Consider the following 12,893-nt stretch of genomic DNA (forward strand, 5'->3'; position numbering starts at 1 on the left):
CTGTTCTTTGCCTATTATTTGCAGTCATTTGTTATGCTGGACTTGAAAATGAATACAGGCTTCTGCTAAACTATGGGAAATAGCTTGCAGAGGGTTAAGACTAGACACAGTAGACAGGGAGGGGGCTGCCACAGTCATCCAGACATGGGAGGGATGCCCAGAATCGCAATGATCCCAAGCATGTGAAATGCACAGAGGCCGTCCCTGCTGAGCTGTGCACACCACTGCCTTTGAACTCTATGCTTTAAAGCATCTAGTAAGTTTAGAGGGAGCTACTTTTTTAGACAGGTTAGCTATGCCAGCTCTAATCAGTTCATTTCCAGCTTCCTGCCAATACGGGTTACTGGGTATCAACAAATTTCCTGGCCAAGTCTTCAGTTATAAAAATCAGCCATGCTTCTCACCAATAGCTTTCTTTTGAAGGCATGGACATACCCCAGCAGCCAGGTCTAGGGTGCTTTAAAAAACATGATATCTAACCCAACCCATCAGAGATTCACATTCAACTGGGTCTCAGGCATGGTGTTTGCTTTAAAAAAAAAAAAAAAAAACCTTTCAATGATGCTAATGGACTGTCATGGTCAGAAACAACTGCAATGTAGCCTCAATTTGAAGGTATAATATTTGAACAATGATAAAATGTCATAGCATCAGAGAAGAGAGATTCTCCGTCCCCCTCTTCTTCCTTCTCCTTTCACCTTTACCAACTGGGAAACAATTATTATTATCATAGTCTTTATCATCACTATGCAAAATTTGTTAAATTAACACTTCCTTATTTAAATGATTTCAGGTGATTGATGAGGAAAGTAAAGCTCAAAAAAACTAAACGAATTAACTTTATACAGTCATTGGCCAGCACGGTGGCCCACCCCTGTAATCCCAGCACTCTGGGAGGCTGAGACAGGTGGATTGCTTGAGCTCAGGAGTTTCCGACTGGCCTAAGCAAGATCAAGACCCTCTGTCTACTGAATATAGAAAAACTAGCCAGGCATGGTGGGTGCCTAGTAGTCCCAGCTACTTGGGAGGCTGAGGCAAGAAAATCACGTGAGCCTGTGAGTTTGAGGTTGCTGTGAACTATGATGACACCATGGCACTCTACCCAGGTCAGACTCCGTCTCAAAAAATAAAAATCAAAGTCACTGCGAGCCAAGCCCAACGTCAAAACATCTTCACGTCCCAAATCCTGTATTTTTCCTCATCAACACCATTCCATAAGGAACTAGAGAGGACATATTTACTTCTCTATATCAGCTACCATCTGCTGATCACTGAGTTCTAGATGCCGCCGACTATGTTTCTGATTTCATCTGACCCTCACACTGATTCTGTGTGATGTTCTGTATTACCATGCAAGGAAGAAACAACTCCTTCATTCTTGAGAAAGATGTCTTGAGAAACAACTCCTTTCATCTTGAGAAAAATGTCTTCATGGCTCCGCTTATCTTTGGTTCGAAAGAGTCTACACCTGGCAGCTGCTACATTATGGGAAAGTCACACAAATCTGTCTGGAAATAGCTTGTATAATTATAGCAACAAATTAAGAAAGAAAATGTCCTTGATGGAAGACTAGACCCTCATAGCTGTGGACTGTAAGTAAGGTCACCTTAGTATTTCTTGTTCAAACCTTTGGGAAGCTTCTGAGAATGGAAAAGGATAGTAGCATTGATAGTTATCCAGGAGCAAGAAGCATAGCACCTGGATCCTTCCAAGAAAGCCAAGACATACGTTCACGCTCAGCCTGTTCACATTCAGTTTTGTGTCAATCCTGAAATAATCCCCATTCGTGTTGTTCGTGCCATTCCATGAAGCACCTGTCTTATAAGTTTACCACGTACACCACACACAGGACATGTCCACCAGCTCTGCCTTCCTGGTGGGTCCTGATTTCCTCATCTGAACCCTAGAACACTTCCACCCAGGAATTTGTCCTCCTGATCCTTTATCTCTGCATCCATACTCCTGAAGCTGCAGCATCTGGGCCTCCGTGAGCCTCCCTGGCATGATGTCAGGAGCAGGCCCAGTTGCAGCTGCAGAAACAAAGGTAAAGGGTCCCCCGGAGCTGGCGGTGGGGAAAGAGCTGGGGTTCAGGCTTTGCTGCTGGTGCGTTCCCCCCGTTTGCTGTGGAATATGGTTTGGGGGAGTAATGAGGGAGCCCTGTCGTGTTCACCACACTCAGCCTTCATCAGTGCAAAATTTCACTCGGCAGATGAACACAGACAGATGCACATTTCTTCACCGATGAAATATTAAACATGACAGGTGTGTTACCCATCAAGAGAGGCTGTACACAAAACGCATGCGTAACCCACAGGGGCTTCCCAGCTCCGCTCCTCCCGCCTGGCTGGGCTCGAGGAGATGATAGTCTTCCCGCAACTCTTCTCAGGTATTCAATTCCAGGTTATGGCCAACGGTATCCTTATGAAGATAATTTAAAGGCTTTGGGCTTTAAATTAAGAAACCATTAAGATAATAAAACGCTTCTTCGAATTTATTGTTATTCTGCCTAAGGGATCTGTAGGGGAACGCAGGATAAAAACTATGGCAAGAAAGATTCCCATCACTATGGAAACAGATTCATTTATTTTTATGGGCTGATTTCTAATTCCTCTCCCTGGGCAAAGCTCCCACTAACTTCGGATGCTAGTAGATTATGCTCGTTCAAAAGATATTTTGCTGCTGGGACTTGCATTTCCTGTTTATTTGGGGAGAAGGGTGGAAAGGAAGAGGTCCAATAAAGAGTCAAGCTGTCCAAGAAGATCTTTCCAATGGTTTCACCTCAATCAGAATAACTGATTGATTACAGTGAGCAGGCCATATTCAGAATTCACTATCACACAGGAAAAGGTAGCCCCTTAGTACTTACTGGCTTGACATTAATTCTAAAAAAAAATGTAAAATGCATTGAGAGCAGGATTTAAGAAACATGAAACTTCTGCATGAAATTCTGTTGACTATGTTCCACCTGCAACCTTGTCAACCCTGTGCAAAAATCACAAAGAAAAACATTCTTTAGGAACCACAATATGTTCCACATCAGTTATTGTTAACTACCTTGTTCTTACTGTTTGTAGAGTATATATTCTTTAGCGGAAGGCCAAATGCTAGCTCTTAGGAGCAGCATTGTTTGTGAGTAAGGCACACTATCTCATTTGCCCTATTAAAGGGGCAATGGTGGTACATGGCAACTTCCAGGAACCAATGAGCGCTGTGATTGACACCTGCAGTTACCTTGTGGAACTCTCAGCCTGAGAAGTTTTGGGGATGTAAGTAGCACTTTGATGACTTCACTCAGCCTGTTTTGGGAGATCTTGTGTTGCTGTTACTTTGCATGAAAATGACATCATGCCTGGTTATTCAGCGTGCCGGGCTATCCAACAGTCTATCATGTGGCCAGAACTGGGTTGAGGTTCTGGAACGCAGGTTGGAATAGGGCGTGCAGAACTGGTCAGAAGATGGGTGGAGCAATTTACCTGTCGACTCTGACCAAACATCTGTCCCTTTCCTTTAGCCGACTCAAACACCAACCAGCACTGAGCAAAGCCAATGGCATGAAGCCAGTGAAGTCGTGGCTCAGCAAGTTGGGGTTCAGGTAAAGTTCAGCACAGAGTGTGTGCGTGTATGCAGGGGGGTGGGGATGTATGAGGAGGCCGTGGGTGTGCGAAAATGTTTCCCTGGGTGTGGTAAAGTGTTCCATAGATGGGGCTCCTTACCCAGTTTCTCATACGAGATAAAACTATTCTAATGATTGGTTTTAAGATGAGTAAATGTTGTTTCATATTGCCAAATACTTGACATCAGGAGACACTGGGATGTTTGACAGACTTCTTCATCATTTTGTTTGACACAAGTGCTTTTCGTTGTCTATTTTGGTGCAAATATGCACACGGCCCTCCTGAGGGCAGTGGACTCCCGTTCTCCTGCTTCAAAGGACTCTAAATGACACTGATGGCAGGACACAGAGTGGGGTGACGACAGCGCAGGAGAAGGTGGCGCGACTACACACCCCTGACATGGAAGAGCGTGTGACGAAGTATTGCATATCCCAAGGACACATTTTCCAAAGCAGGTGGGGAGGACAGCATGTGATTTGAGGGTTTGGGCAAAAGCAGCAGTATCCCTCTGGATTAGAAATAAAAGCTGAGAGATATCCATGCCGTGGATACAGGGATCAACCACACACGAAAATCTTCAAGTCAAGAACCACATGTTGAAAGATATTTGCAAAATATCAGGCAGGAGACAGGACAAATGTAGCACAGTCCTTGTCCTCAGTGACTATGGAGGATGCAGATTTAGAGCAATGACTCACTGGAAAAGCAAGGCGGCAGGAAGAGTCCAGGGTGATGCTCGGATTCCCACGAGAGTGAATCGCGGGCAGTATGGAAGGGTGGTGATGAAGCGTCTTCTCATGTATCACAAAGCAGCGGGCGCTCACCCTCCCCACCACTGTCCCACCCGAGCCAACAGTGTGAAGTCGGCCCAGTACCCCCCACGTCTTCTCCGCTTCCATCCAGCACACATACACAGACTGAGCTTTTTGTTATTTTTGGTTTTATAACAGCGGAGTCATAGCCATATTAATCTGTAAGCTGCTTTTTCACTTCGGAATATAGTATAGATGTGTTTTCACATCAAAGAGTTGCATGATGGCTGTAATTCATTGTCATTGATTCCGCCCTTCTGCCCTCCAGGTTTCTACTACTACAAACCATAAACATCCTTACACACATAAGGATATACAAACAGTTGCTTTGATTTCAGTTAAGATAGAGTTCAAGGACTTGGCTCACACCTGTAATCCTAGCACTTTGGAAGAATGAGGCTGGAGATCACTTGCGGCCAGGAGTTTAAGGCGGGCCTGGGCAACATAGTGAGATCCTTTCTCAATTAAAAAAAAAAAAAAAGTTAATTAATTAGCCACATGTGGTGGCATATGTCTGTACTCCCAGCTACTTAGGAGGCTGAGGTAGGAGGATCTCTTCAGCCAGGAGTTCAAGGTTTCAGCAAGCTGTCATTGCACCACCACTCTAGCCTGGGTGGCAGCGTCAGACCCTGTCTCAACAGAAAAAAAAAAAAAAAGAAAAAAAGTTCAAAGGTAGGACTACTGGGTTTTAGTCGTAACTGAGTTTTCCGGATTTCAGCAATTCATATGAAGATGAAGCAATTTATATAATAAATGGAATTCTTACAGATGATGAGCAATGGTGGGAGCTAGGGGCCTGGGTGGAGCAGGGGAAGGAAGGGAATGATATTTCACTTGATTTTCAAGCAGCTAAGTGTGAGATGACTGCTGGATGTCTGCGTACTGAGACCCAGCAAGTCGGGAGCTGCTCTGCTCTGCCACTAATGGACTTAAGAGTGAGAAAGGACAAAGGCGCAGATGGGACAAGCCGGGGAGAGAGCGGAACAGGGGAGGAGGCGCCCGGAGATGTCAGGGAGCTGCCGGCTGGGGAGCTGCGGGGAATGAGGAATTATCCAGGCAGGCAGAACGTGTGTCAGGGGGTGGGAGGGGCACAGAGAGGGTGCAGACTGAGGGACACCAGAGGAAGAGCCAGTCTCATGGGGCTGGGCGTCGGCATCAAATGCTGTGAGACCATTATTCCCAGTGACCCGAATCTTGCTACTATATCCTATAGCTAGGGAACAGAAACAGGAGTCCCAACCTCATATTTAAAAAGAAAATGTATCTGTGTCAACTCTTAAGGAATAGGGTGTTACTGATACATTAATATTCAAAATGATCTTTCTCCAAAACTTCATCCCAAGGCCTCAGCTATTGGGGTTGTACTCCCCACCTCACAGGAAGTTCTTCGGCAAAGCTGAAAGTGAGTCGGAAAATGGTCATGTTTGAGTTTTATCTCATTTCCCACCCAGCCCCCCGCCCACCTTGTGAAACAACTGCTGGCAATCACAGGATAAAAGGCCCTAAATCATTCCCTGAGCAGCAAAACAGCCTGTAAATTATCAAAAGCTGATTACATCTGTGCTGACAGCAGGTCAGCTGTGACGCTGAGCTCTCACTCCATCCGCTCTCTCTGGACAATGGAAGTAGAGACCTCACCTGCCTAGTGTCAAGAGTCCTCCTGATGACAAGCTCTAAGTATGTCACCACAGCACACCAGGTAATTACCATACACCTTGTGACACTGTCCTGTGCTCGTGGAGGGGATCCGGGGCAGGAAATGACTGTCATTGTAATAGGACACACTTACATACAAGCTGAGATGTTTAACCTCCAGGGAATACTTTCACCCCCCCCCGACCTGCCCCCATGCCTCTTATTCAGTGAGGACCCACCCCTGTTGCTGGAGCCGCACCGGTGCAGAACAGAACAGCCATTTCGTGACCTGACTATGCTGGCCTGACTACAAGAGCAGCCAGACTTTCAACCTGGCCTCGTGTGCAGCCGGGTGATGCCCAAGTACAAAATGCCGCTCCTCAGACGGGTTTTCAGGAGGCCAGTGTTTGCACAACAGTGATAAAGGCTACCATGGGAATTGCAAATTCAATTTGACTTACAGTAGTCATGCTTGCCTCTGGAGACTGGGAGGATTTGAGCTGCTGGAAAAAAAAAAAAAAAAAACAACTCTTGCACTGCCTGAAAATTAGTATGGATTGACAAAATGAAACGGCACGGCAGATGGGCAGATAGACAGTAATTGCAGCCAGTCCAGAGCTGGTTTAGCCCAGAGGAGGAAATTATCATTTTGATTATGTTCAGGAGAATCTATTTAGGAGTACAGGTTTCCTACTTGAGTCAGACTGAATGTTTTTCTGGATATAAAATGTGGGTAAAAATAAAGTTAGGTAAATTATTTGAGCCAGGCTTTTTTCAGTCATTTCTGCTGGATGAAGAGTCGTCTGAAGGGTGAAGACAGACTTCCCCATACATAGCAGATCTTTATACCTGTAAGACAAACTTCCATGTACATAGCAGATCTTTTTATACCTGCAACCTGGCAGAGGGTTCCTTCATCTCATTTTCTGGCAAAGAAAGGCCAGGAACCTCCTCTGCACATACCCACCTACTACACCTGGGTCTCCTTTCCCTTGTGCTTCTTCAGCCAGCAGGCTGACCTCTGATGACAGAGAACCAGCCTCTGTAACGAGCAGCAAGGGCAAGGCTGTAAAGAGAGCCACAGCCACATGGCGTGGGTGTGACACCTCTGCAGGAGACACACAGCCACCTGCAAGGTTTTGGATTCAGACAGACCCAAGTTCAAATCCCATCTCACCATTCACAAGGCACATGACCTTGGGCAAGTGACATAACCATTGTTTCCCTTATGTGTAAACAGGGAAAAGAACACTCACTTCTTAGGACCATGGTAAGAATGAAAAATAAAAATAAATAAGCAAATAAATGGGCCCAGACACAAACCTGTTTAATGTCCCTGACATGTTGTAGGCACCATTAAAATGTAATAAGTATGGAGAAAATCCATACAATTTTATAACCAGGTGCCTGAGTCATTGACGTCAATGTAAAGAATTGATTTTCCTTAATGTTAAATGCCAAAAGCAATACACAAGAAATATTTCTCTTTGGTTTTCCCACAAAACCCACAACTTTTTTTCCCCTATCAAGTTGGCTAGAGGGTTTTGGGGGATGCAGACCCCTGGGCCCCTATTGTTCTAGTTTAATCGTATTAAACTTAGAAGCAATTAATAGTTCAGGAAACCATTTCTAATTCCTACATGGCCCAGGAAGGCCTGACCCAGAATGGGTTCCATAAGGGACCAGCAGTGTTGAAGACCCAGTGGGGTTAGCTAGGCAAAAGAGGGCAGGATGGGCTTCAGAAGCAAAGTACAGTCTGTCGCCCAAGACACAAAGGCTGGGTGGCAGTGTGGCACAGCGGATCTGAGCAGGTGGTTTTTGTAGCTGGACAGAGCTGAGATCGAATTCCAGATCCACAGCCACTCAGCTTCCTCTGTGTGACGTCCAGCAAAACCTCAGTTTCACTGTTGTGAAGGCTATTGTAACGTTCACCTGTTGGAATACCTGAGGATACAAATGAAATCATGTGTAATAATGTATAAAAGTCCCCCAGCATCTTCTCTGGGGCCAAGTGAACACTCAGGAAATGTAAGTTATTATCAATAAGATCAATATACATTCAGCTGGCAGGAGTGAGGCTGTGGAGGAAGGACAGTGCCCAGAGACAGAGCTCAGCTGAGCCTAGATGACAAGGAAAGGGAAGGCAAATAAGTACCATAGACCCAAGTGACATTACAATTGCATGGGACCCTCCTGGGGTCCTCCTTGTGGCTTGTCAGACCCAGGATGTGTAGACATACCCATGTCGGTCCATTCAAGACACAGGTGAAACCCAGGCCCAGAGGATGGATGCCTGTTTCTTGATGTCTTGTTCACATTCTGGGTGGGAAAACTCTTTGTGGTGCCATGTCTCATGCTGTAAGACATCTAGCATCTCTTGGCCCCTCCACGGTCTTCCAGCAGCCCCCTCCATCTTCATGACAGCAACATTTTTCTGAACATTCTCCAGGTGTAATTCTGCTCACCATTAGGAACTACTGCACTAGCTCACTAGCCAAAGATATTTTGAATTTGAAAGCATTTTTTGGTAAGAGAAGGTTGGAAACTCTAAGCCTAACACAGTGATTTTCAACTGGCTTGCCATGAAAGGAGCTCAGGTGTGCCATGAAAACTAAAAGAGCAAATAGACAACCTCCAGAATGTGAAAAGATATATGTTATAAATATGACAAAGGGTTGATAATTAGGATCTATAGAGAACTCAAATTAATCAACAACAACAACAAAAAAGAGCAAACAATCACATCTATCACTGGGCAAGAGACATGAATAGAACCTTCTCTGAGGATGACAGATGAATGGCCAACAAACATGAAAAAATGCTCATCGTCCCTAGTCATCAGAGAAATGAAAATCAAAACCACCCTGATATCACCTACCCCCGGTAAGATTAGCCCACATCACAAAGTCCCCAAGTTGTAGATGCTGGAGTGGATGTGGAGAGAGAGGAACACTTTACACTGTTGGTGGGACTGCAAACTCATACAGCCTCTTTGGAAAGAAGTATGGAGAATCCTCAAAAAACTCAAATTAGACCTCCCATTTGACACTGTAATCCCACTACTAGGCATCTACGGAAGAAAAGAAAATCAGTGTCTTATAAAGACATTTGTACTAGATTGTTTATTGCAGCTCAATTCACAATCACCAAGATGTGGAAACAACTTAAATGCCCATAAACTCAGGAACGGGTGAACAAACTGTGCTTTTTGTGTACCACAGAATACTATTCTGCCATAAAAGAGATGGTGACTTCATATCTTTTGTATTAACCTGCCGGGAGTTGAAACACAATTTTCTCAGTAAAGCATCACAAGAATGGAAAAGCAAATATCCAGTGTAGTCAATACTAATATGAAGCCAGTAGACGATCTAATTCATGCCCACATAGGAGAAAAACTCAATTCAATTCAAGCTGGAGGGAGGGGAAATGAAGGACCGGGTAAGAATGAAGACTGAGGGTAAGGGGCGTTTGGGGAGCTCTCACTTAATGGCACAGTGTAGGCGTGGACACAACTACAGTAAGAGAGACTCTACCTAACAATTTCAGATATTGTGACCTGGTTGTTTGTACCCTCACATCAACCTGAAATCAAAAAAATTTTTAAATATCATTAATTAAATTATTTTCAAAAGATGTTCAAAGCATAGTTAGTATATTCCTTTTTTTACTCTCTCTCTCTTTTTTTGATCCACACCATTTAAGTCTGCTGTGGAAGTTTAACTATAGGTGCAGGTGTTCCGTGAGATGCAGAAGTTTGGGAAACACTGACCTAGCACACGTTTAGAGCAGGAGCCACAGCTTTGAAGAGGCTCTAAGTGAAGGGAAGCACTACAGGATACGTCCGGGTCACAAACTAGGAAACACCAAGTTTTTCAAAGGCAAATCTCAATGACATAAATGATATTCACATTACTTGTACCTTTCTATCCTAGATTTCCCTGCAGAGACGTAAGCCCAGTGAGCGTGGTAAGGTCTCCCCATGAAGCAGGAAGGAGCCAGTTCTGCCGCCCTGGCATACGCACACAAAGAAGGAAGCAGAAGTTGGCACAAATTACATAGGTGGCATAATTACAGGATTTTTCTGAAATGTCAGCAAATTTACTTCTGAGGCTATTTGAAAGAGTTATCTAGGTCTATCTTCAGAGAAAACAAAACCTGAAGTTAATTCCTTACATCATCTCATAGAACTGATTCAAGGCCAATCCCATTTTGTTTGTCTATTCGGTGCTGGGTTCACAGAAACATCATTTCCCACACATGCACCCTGCTCCCTGCTGCCAGGCCACAGCACGTGCCACTAGGGACATAACCCCCGAGTCTCCAGGCCATGAGAAGAATCCGTCGACTCAAAGTTCCATTCCAGAATCACTTCCTACTGCCCACTTCAGGTCCAAATCACCTCCTGCCCTGTTAGGCCACATCCCCAGGACAGCTGGGACACCTGGAATCACCTGGTCCTTAGGGATATAGATTAGCTCTGCAGCCAGCACCTGCCTCTCCAGCACTCTCTGCAGGAGACCCTCCAGGAAAGGCAGCCCCATGTGCTGTCTTACCTTCAATAGAAGGCTCTGATGGCCAGCCTGCCTGCCCTTTTCAGCTGAACAAATGAGGACAAGACCTGGGCGCAGGACCATCAATCCTTTTGCTCCTGAACCACTAACCACAGGAGTTTTGCTGCTCAAAAAGGTTGCTGTGTTTTACCTTCAGGGCAGAGAAACGATATACACGTTGAAAAGGATTTCAGGATATTAAGGGTAGATAAACAAGACTGCTAGACTTATATCAAAAATCCCTAGCAATGAATACAAAGAAAGGATTAGGCACGGTTACTAGCCCCCAAACCTACTACCAGTCCAGCCGGGTTGTTCACTAAGGAAAGAACTCCAGGGGAAAGAGACATTTGGGAAAACGTGTGGCAGTAAGCAGGTGCAGCTGTGACCTCAAGCCAGGTCTCCATGGCTTGATTTCTCTTCGTAGAAGAGTAAAATAAAGGGTAATAATTTTTCTTATCACAAATTGTTCTCTGAAAAATATAGAATAAAGACTAAATCAGATCACTCAACTTAAGGAAAGATAATGGGAGATAATCTGAAATTTGTTAATGACATAAAATAAATCTGACAACCAACAGTAGATTTCTCAAACTTAAATTATTCTCTCATTCAAAAGAGATGGTAGCATGAGATCAGACATATAAATTCTCGACAAGGGCACCAAAACAATTCAGTAGGGGAAAGAGTGGTTCTTTTCAACAAATGGTACATAACTACATGCAAAAGAAAGTAGGCGGGCCCTTCTCTCACACGATAAACAAAAACAACTCCAAATGGATCTCAGTGTAAGAACTAAAACATAGACCTCTTAGAAGAAAATATAGGAGTAAATTTTCAGGAACCTTAGGTTAAGGAAAATCCTCCTAAATACAACATTAAAAAAGCACAAGCAACAAAAGAAAAAATTAGATAAATTGGACTGCATCAAAATCAAAATGTTTTGTGCTTCAAGGGACACCATCATGAAAATAAAAATATGACCCCCAAAATAGGAATAACTATTTGTACGTTACGTGTCAGATAATGGATTTGCAGGCAGAGTATATAAAGAACTCCTGCAACTCAATAATAAATGGACAGACAGCCCAATTAAAACCAGGCTGAGGACTTGAACAGACACGTCTCCAAAGAAAATTTACAAACAGACAAGAAGAAAGGACCCAGAAAGATGCCATTAGAAAAATGCGAATCAAAACCACAATCAAGTACCATATCCCACTGGCTAGGATGGCTAGCCTCCAAAACACAGATAATAATAAATGTTAGCAAAGATGCAGAGAAACTGAGACCCTCCCACATCGGTGGCAAGAATGTGAAGTAGTAGGGATGGTGTGGAAAACAAAACATTAAATGCAGAGTTACCGTATGGCCAAGGAATTCCACTCTTATGGAAATAAAAACACCAAAACTTCAATGTGGCAAACAAGCTCTTTTGTAAAAGTTAATTAATTCTTTAATTGACAAATTCCACAACTTGTACATGAATGTTCTTAGCAATATTATTTGTAATAGCCAAAGAGTGGAAGCAACTCAAATGTCAGCTGAGGAACAGATCAGTACTGTGTGTTATATTCATCCAATGGAATATTATGGATTAATACAGTGTATTGTATTCAATGGAATACTGTGGATCAATAGTCTATTGTATTCATGCAATGGAATACTATGTAATCATAAAAGTGAAGGCAGTGCTGACGCTCGCTACATCATAGATGAACCTGGAAAACATTATGCTAAATGGAAAGAAACCAGGCACAGAAGCTCATGAACCATAGGATTCCATTCATATAAAGTGTCTAGAATAAGCACATCCATGGAGACAGAGAGTAGATTCCTGGTTTCCCAGGGCTGGGGTTGGGGGAGACTGTTGGGGAAATGGGAAGTGATTGCTAATGGGTCTTGGGTCTTAGCTTGTAAACACATGACAACTTGTTTCTATAGTAAATTCGCACTGGGAGAGCATACAGGTTAGAGTGACATCACAAGGACTGCCCAGGTCTATCACTGCCCAAGCCTTGCCGGCTGCCCCTCTCTGCCATGATCAGGGACTGGCGTGTGTACCAGGAAGTCAGGACCCAGCATGCAGACCCCAGGGGCTCAGAACAGGGCGTGGTGAGCCCCAGCCCCACTCAAGACTGGCAGCACCGTGTGTGTTTAATGGGAAGAGGGTAAGAAGTGCGTGAAGAGGAGGGAGACAGGGAGATAAGCCTTTCACCCACCTGAACCAGGTACCCAGAACATCCTGGTGTGGAGGTTGCAATACCGTTGGGGCCACC

At 44.2% G+C, this 12,893-nt stretch overlaps 1 protein-coding gene across 2 annotated transcripts in view; it reads right to left on the reverse strand.

Annotated features, from left to right (window-relative positions):
* The window catches only part of RASGEF1B (RasGEF domain family member 1B), a 608,630-nt gene that overhangs the window by 193,512 nt on the left and 402,225 nt on the right, over positions 1–12,893 (reverse strand). The window lies entirely within an intron of this gene.

Source organism: Nycticebus coucang, chromosome 1 (genome assembly GCF_027406575.1).
Source record: "Nycticebus coucang isolate mNycCou1 chromosome 1, mNycCou1.pri, whole genome shotgun sequence".
NCBI lineage: Eukaryota > Metazoa > Chordata > Mammalia > Primates > Lorisidae > Nycticebus > Nycticebus coucang.